The sequence below is a fragment of the Chiroxiphia lanceolata genome, chromosome 2 (genome assembly GCF_009829145.1).
Source record: "Chiroxiphia lanceolata isolate bChiLan1 chromosome 2, bChiLan1.pri, whole genome shotgun sequence".
NCBI classification, from domain to species: Eukaryota; Metazoa; Chordata; class Aves; order Passeriformes; family Pipridae; genus Chiroxiphia; species Chiroxiphia lanceolata.
Window position 1 is genome coordinate 4,341,237 of NC_045638.1, and position 7,634 is coordinate 4,348,870.

Genomic DNA, 7,634 nt, shown 5'->3' on the forward strand with positions numbered 1-7,634 from the left:
GCCAAATAATCATTTCCTCAAAGTGGAATATTCAGATGAAAACTCCAGACTTGGGCAGAGCAGAGAGAAAAGTCTGAAATACCATCAGTCAGGTTAGCTTGGAAGTCTGGCACAGGAAGCAGATTGCTCTGCTGGGAACTGAGGCTTGGCTTTTTGGGAAAACAAATCAGTTCTTCAGTTCTAAAGGTGCACAAACCTAAGGTGAGGATGGCTTTGAGGATCCCACATGCCTAGAGAGATGCCTTCCCCTTAGCTGAAGAACAGGGAGATTCTTCTGAAATGGCATCAAGGTGTGTGACAGAGCCAGCTTGCTGTGGATATTGCCTGATTCCAAACAAGGATTTCAGCACCAGACAATAAAATTCATGTTCCTGGTTTCATGTCTAAGCTTCTAAGTAGAAAGAGAGGAGCGAAGCACCTGCAAATCTGATTTATGCCAAAGGCAGCTGCAGGAATTCTGCATCTTTGGAGCTTCAAGCCATTTTACACAGCCAGCTTTTAAAAGACTGATGCACTTAATACCTCAGATGTGATACTTTTTATTATCTTGACTAATATTTGAGAGCTGCAACTTCCTCTCTGCTGAGGCAAATTGCGCAGACCTCACATGGTTCATCACCTCTAACTTGTCAACATCCCTTTGTTCAGGCGTTGACATCCAAGCAGATGGTATTCCCGAGGTGAGCCCGCTAATAATCAGAAGTCCTGCCCCCCTCCTCCTCCTTTCATTGCTATTTAGCTCTGCCTCTGCACTGGAGCTCATGCTTGATTGATTACCTGCTACTGCCTCTGCCTCCTCTCCAGATCTGCTGCCTTGGGAATGCACTGCCCCGTCCTACAAGTGAGAAGTCCTTTCTTTGTCCCTGGATGTGTGCCCTGGCATGTCACATTAGTAAAATGCATGTTGGTCAGATGAACCCACCTCCTCAGGAGATCAAGGAGAGGCTGTATCAGTAACCAGTTCTCTTTTCTGTTCATTTATGTCTGTGACATCACCTGTGATTTATTGTGATTAGTTCTGAAGATACTAAACAGCACCCAACCGAGAACAGATTCCTGGAGAAACCTTATGTTAACACCCTCATTACCTGCATCATTCCCATGGCCCATGAGCAAGGACAATTTAACCCACCCTACTGCTGCCTTTGTGGTTTTTCTTTTATCAAAGGGGCACACAAGAGCCATTCAGATACCTCTCAGAAATCAGAATAAATCATGTCAACAGAATACTTATTCTACCTGGAGGGAGTGTTGGATGACAGCACTACGCAACCACATTTTAGTTTTTGCCCCACTCAAGGTAAAGCAAAAGCTTATCCAGGAGTCTTCTTGGAGGCAAGATCAAAAGAGCCAATTTAAAGTTTCTTGGGTTAAACCTATTAAAGTTTCTAAAAATTAGCACACCTTCTTCCAGCACTGTGCAACTTCCTTGCTAGAAGTCTACAGCAAATATTATCAAAAGTCTCAGCCAGCTCTTGTTTTGCCAAACAAAGCAAAAAAAAACCTCACATGCATCATATTTATCAGCTGACTTCCATCTCTTTTCATGAGTTTGTCCTTTTTTTTCCTTTTTTCTTTTCCACATGAGCAGGTTATGGAAAGTTGTCCTCCTTTAATCCCTTCTCCATGCCAATATTTCTTTCCTTCTCTGGCTCTTCCTCCAGTCTGCACTCTTTCCACTCAAAGTTTTATTTACCCAAGTGCCTTGGAGTGGGGTTGGGGTTTTTATCTCTCTGATAATTCTTTTACAGGAGGGAACTGTCATATTTGATGAGATCCAAAGCCCTCCTGTTTCAGCCTCTGGGTTCTGACACAGGCCAGTATCAGCTGTTCCAGAGGCAGATATTGCCCAGTCTGCTGCCCAGGTAGTCTCTTTCTGATTTCTGATGCTTAAGGGTTGTTTTAAACTTCATCCTTTCTCCTTTCTTCTTTTCCAGAATCATACTTTTAAAGCAATACAACTAGAGGCAGGATAATGAGAGTAAAATCCAATCACCTGTTTTTTCACGGGGATCAACTGTGAATCTTCTGAGCCAAGACTCTGGCAGAGAAAGAGGCAGTTTCCATAATGGAACTGTGAATCAAAACACACAGCAAGGGATTATTATTGAGCTACCATCCTATAAACTGAGAATGTATTTTTGAACTATTGCTTTTAGTACATATTATTCCACATTCACTATGCTTAAGCACACTGCACTCCTTGGTTACAAGAGTAATTCATTATTGCTGTGTGAAATTTCAGTGCTTACTGCAATATTTAAGCTATGCAACTTTAAAATTTATCAATATGTTATACTAAATGCATACAATCAAAATGAATAGAATGTCTTACGTAGATAATGCAACTTGCAGAATGAATATCACATATGAATGATACACAGCAATGACATAATTAATACAGACCTAAGATGTGGCACCAAGTTAATTGTTCTCAATGCAGTACAAACAAAAAAAAAATGACACATTGAGTGAATGGACAAAAAAAATGCAAGTGAATTTCTGAGCACTTTCTTCATGCAGGAAGGGAACACAGCAGCACAGACCTCAAGAAATTACAAAGAAGGAGAAGAATAGGTCACACAGCTGAAATGGTGCCACTGTGCCATGGCCATGGGCTGCTCTCCTTGATAGAAGGCTGTTGGAAATGCCAGAGGTACTGGGGCACCCAGCATCAACAGCAGTTTTCAGCTTGCCCTGGTTAGCCTGGGTGTTTTCCATCGTGCCTCAAGTCTTGGAGGCAAGGAGGAAAAGCTGAGACAATTTGGGATTGATCAGCCTGGAGAAGAGAAGGATTTGGGGTGACCTAATTGTGGCCTTCCAGGACCTGAAGGGAACCCTCAAGAAAGATGGAGAGAGACTAATTACAAGGGCCTGGAGTGACAGGACAAGGAGAAGTGGAGAGTAGATATTGGGAAGAAATTCTTCCCTGTGAGGGTGGGGAGGCCCTGGCACAGGTTGCCCAGAGAAGCTGTGGCTGCCCCATCCCTGGAAGTGTTCAAGGCCAGGCTGGATGGGGCTTGGAGCAACCTGGGCTAGTGGAAGGTGTCCCTGCCCATGGCAGGGGGGTGGAACAAGATGATCTTTGAGGTCCCCTCCTTAGCAAACCATTCTACGACTCTATAACACTACCTCATCTTACTTGTTTTTTCAAAATGATTTCCAGCCTCAAAGTTTGCACGGAAACACCAAACAAATGTGCTGTGAATAACTCAGAAGCTAGAAGGCAAATGTGAAAGATTTCTAACTTATTTTCCCAAGTCTTATGCATTACTCTTCGATGCCTATTTTAGCCTGACTCATCTTGACTAAAAGCTTGGCAATAGCAAAGGTTGACAGTAACTCTAAACAACACTTGGGTGAGAAACCAGAAGTCTGGCAGAGGTAACAGGGTTTGCTGATAAAAAATAAATCTCCCAGTTTATCTGCAAAGTCAGGTACCCAGTAGCTTCACCACTTGAACCCCAGGCATGCTGGATAGTGTGGCATGACCCAGAGGAGCACAGGTCAAGGAGAAGAAGCTTCTCCCTGCCACAGCTCCAGGAAGCACACCAGGGAAACCTGCAGTTCAGCACACAAGAGATGATTGGAGTTATAATTTATTCTTTGCTCTGGCCCCAGTTTAGGAAACCTGTTAAGTGCCTGTCCAGGATCGGAAGTAAAACTGAAATCAAATTTTTCAGTGGTCTATGTGCTACGTTTTACAGGGAGCAATTTTTAAAGAAAAAAAAAAAGAGATTTGGAATTATATTTTCCTCTTGGTTATTAGATTCTAATCTGAAGCACTTTGCTTAAGGCACCATTCCTAATATTTGTCTAAATGGTCATTTGTGATATTAATGTGTTTTCAGGTTTTGCACCTTATTCTAAGGGCTCTTCATGTGCTTGTTACAGCTTGAAAAATATCTGAACACTGGTCCTGGAAGTTCTCTGAGCACAAGGGTGCTTTTGTTTGTGAGTAGCTGACAAAGTTACTCACAGGTAAGATAAACAATAGGAGAAACCATATATATAATAACATATCTCTTCAAATAAAAACATAAATGTCTGTAATTTCTAAGACAAATGCATGTTTAATATCTTCCTAACGTCTCCCTGCTAAACCCCCAGAAATTAACTTACCTTCTGTGACACAGTTTATCTGCCCAAGTAGCAGGTCAGGGCAAAGCCTCAGCATTCCCCAAATTCAGGGCTCATCCAGTGGCGAGCTCCCAGAATCAGAGCTTGGTGAAAATATCCCCAGTGACCAGTGATCCCAGAAATCTGAAAAGCCTTGGGGTTGGTGCTGATTCTCATTGGCCTTTAAAGAATGCTAGAAACACGTGCCCAGCACCAGGGAGTGAGGCAGGACTGTGAGCAGCCTGGGCTTAGTTTGGCTTGAGTCACTCAAGAAACCGCTCTCAGAATTCTGAGTCATTCCAGAAGATTTTAGGCAATTATTTCTATTCTCACAGAATCACAGAATCATTTAGGTTCAAGGGACCTCTTGAGATCACCTGGTCCAACCTCCCTGTTGAAGCAGGGTCAGCTAGACAAGATTGCCCAGGACTGTGCCCAGTCAGATTTTTAGTGTTTCCAAGGAGAGTCCACAGCTTCTCTGGGCTGTGCCAGTGTTTGATTACTCTCACAGGAAAAAGTGGTTTTATTGTGCTCAGATGGAACTTCCTGTGTTTTCATTTGTTCCCATTGCCTCTTGTCCTGACACCAGGCACCACTGAGCAGAGCCTGGCTCCATGTTCTGCATCCCTCTGTACTGGGCACTGGTGAGGCCACACCTCGAGTGCTGTGCCCAGTTTTGGGCCCCTCAATTCAGGAGGGACATTGATTTGGTGGAGCATGTCCAGAGGAGGTCAGCAGAGCTGGGGAAGGGTCTAAGGAGGAGCTGAGGGAGCTGGGGGGATCAGCCTGGAGAAATGAAAGCTAGGGAGGACTTTCTCACTCTCTACAACTCCCTGAAAGGAGAACGTTCCCGGTTGGTGGTCAGGCTCTGCTCCCCGGCAACCAGTGACAGGATGGGAAAAAATCGCCTCAAGCTGTGCCAGAGGAGGTTCAGGCTGGACATCAGGAAGGATTTCTTCCTGGAAAGGGTCAAGGAAGGGGCTGGAAAAGCAGGCCTTGGAAGGGGCTGCCCAGGGAGGTGGCAGAGTCCCCATCCCTAGAGGTGTCCAAGGAAGGACTGGCCATGGCACTCAGTGCTCTGGGCTGGGTGACAAGGTGGTGTCTGTCTCCAGCAGATCAACCTCAAGCATGACCAGTATGAGTCCTGTGACTGTTAAACAGTGGTTTTTATGCATGGCAAGAAAAGAGACCTGAAACATTTGCTCCCACAGTGGACCAGGACTCTCACACCCAGTGACCCACTCTCTGTGGGTTCCCTGAGCACTTCCATTCCCCACAGCGTTCCAACACTGTGAAAGGGGAGATGTCCAGCTGCTCTAGTAAGGGCAGGAGACCCCACACATGTGCCAGTAGACATTCAGTACCGATGCACCAGAAATTAAACCACCCCAAGAGATCTGCCCCAGCGGCAAAAATTTTATAAAGAAAAATAAGGACTGAAATTGTGTGTGAAACAGGGAGATCAATTGGCTTTTTTCTTTTTCTTTTTTTTTTTTCCTGCCTTGTGGATTTGTTTTAGTTTTGCATTTGTAATTACTTAAATGCAGTGTTCTTCACAACAGACATAATTCACAGGCCTTTAATGCTGTGCCTTTCAAAACAAACATGAGTCACAGCCCCTAGGTAAACTTCCCGGGCTGGCAGTGAATATCATTATTGTGTGATAGAGTGCAGCAAGCTGTTTGCCAGATTACTCAGTCTCCTAAAGCTAGCAAAATGCATTGCCATTTATTTATTATGCTCATGATAATTACAATTATCATCACTGCAGTGCCAATCTGTTTGCTGCAGAATGAAGGCCTCTTCATGATGTCTCCAAGGATTCAATGTTAGGCCTGAGTAGTTAGCCAAATTATGGGGCCTTGCAGGATTTTTTTTTTCCCTTCAAAACAAGGACTTAGTAAGAGGTATCAAGCAGCACACTCCTGCTCATTTAACAACAAAGTGCAGGAACACAAGGAAACCAGTTCTACAAACCCCTCCTGCTGTACAAAGTGCTGTTTTGGTCATTGCTTTGGGCACTGTCTTCCAAGACAACATCCAAGCACAGCTTCCAGTTCAATGTCATGTACAATGAACATGAAAATTAATAAATATTACCATTTCCCCACAAATATGTCTTTTCCTGAATGTACAGGACTCACAGAAATTAAATAATGTCAGAGTATGTGTACAAAGTAAACAGAAACCTGCCTTTATTTCTAGCCTGTTCCTCAGTACGTCTTGGCACTAAGAAGGAGGAGTCAGAACATGCTGAGACATTAGGCCAGAGAGAGTAGCAAAACCCAGATTGTGAGCAGAGGGGGTGGAAACACAGAGTGTAGGCAGGTGAGAAATGTGAGATCATTTATCCAACCCTGCAGCAGCCTAAAAGAATATTCAGCTTCATATGGTGCTTTAAATCTCCAAAATCCCCAACGAACATTACTCAAACTAATGAAATTAGTCATCTAAGGTCATATTCTTTTTGTTTTAATTTTAAAGGAATTTTTGTTAGAGGATTTTGATGAGTTGAATTGATGTAAAGCTCTACAAATGAGTTCTCTTAACTTACCTTGTGTCTCCCTTCACATGTCTCCTGACAGAAAATCTGCAGGTTATCTGAACGTTGGTTCCTTGAAGGCTTTTGACATGATCCAAAGGTGTGTTTCCTGGTAACACATGTTCCAATGTTAGGTGACATTTCTTAAACAAGATAGGACCAGATCTTTGGGATTTGCTTTAGCTAATTGGGTTTAGAGAGCTATCTTGTCACTGCACCTTCACTTTACTGATGTGGAAATAGGTTCAGTACAAATGCACTAATCTCTTTCATTTTCATACACAATGAGATGCTGAATTACAGCACTTAATATAAACCACTTTGCTCACCCCAGTGGGAGGTGCAGATGATCGTCACTCCTGTACAACCGTCGCGATCATCTCACCACACCGAGCCTTGGCAGCTCAAACATGGATCTAAAACCAAAACACAAGCTGAAGTCAGCTCTTGGATTGGTTTAGTGTTGTTAGTAGTCACAGAATCACAGAATCATAGAATATCCTGAGTTGGAAGGGACGCATCAGGATCACTGAGCCCAAATTCTGGCCCTGCACCCCCCAACAATCCCACCAGGTGCCCGAGAGCATTGTCCAAACACTCCTTGAGCTCTGGCAGCCTTGGGGCTGTGACCACTGCCCTGGGGAGCCTGTTCCAGCACCCAACCACCCTCTGGGGGAAGAACATGTTCCTAAATCCAGCCTAAAACTCCCCTGACACAACTCCATGCCATTTCCTCAGTTCCTGTCACTGATCACCAGAGAGATCAGTGCCTGTTAATTATGAGCCACTGAATAGTAAGATATGTGGAATGAGTAACACATTTGGCACCTCTCTGGACTACCAGGGATCTATCTCTGCAGAACAGCTGACTAAACCATAGGTCATCCTACTTTTAATCACAGCAAGGAACTTTTTTGATGGGCATTTGTTATGATTTTGCAGTGAGGGGAGAAAAGCGAGCCCTGAACATTCA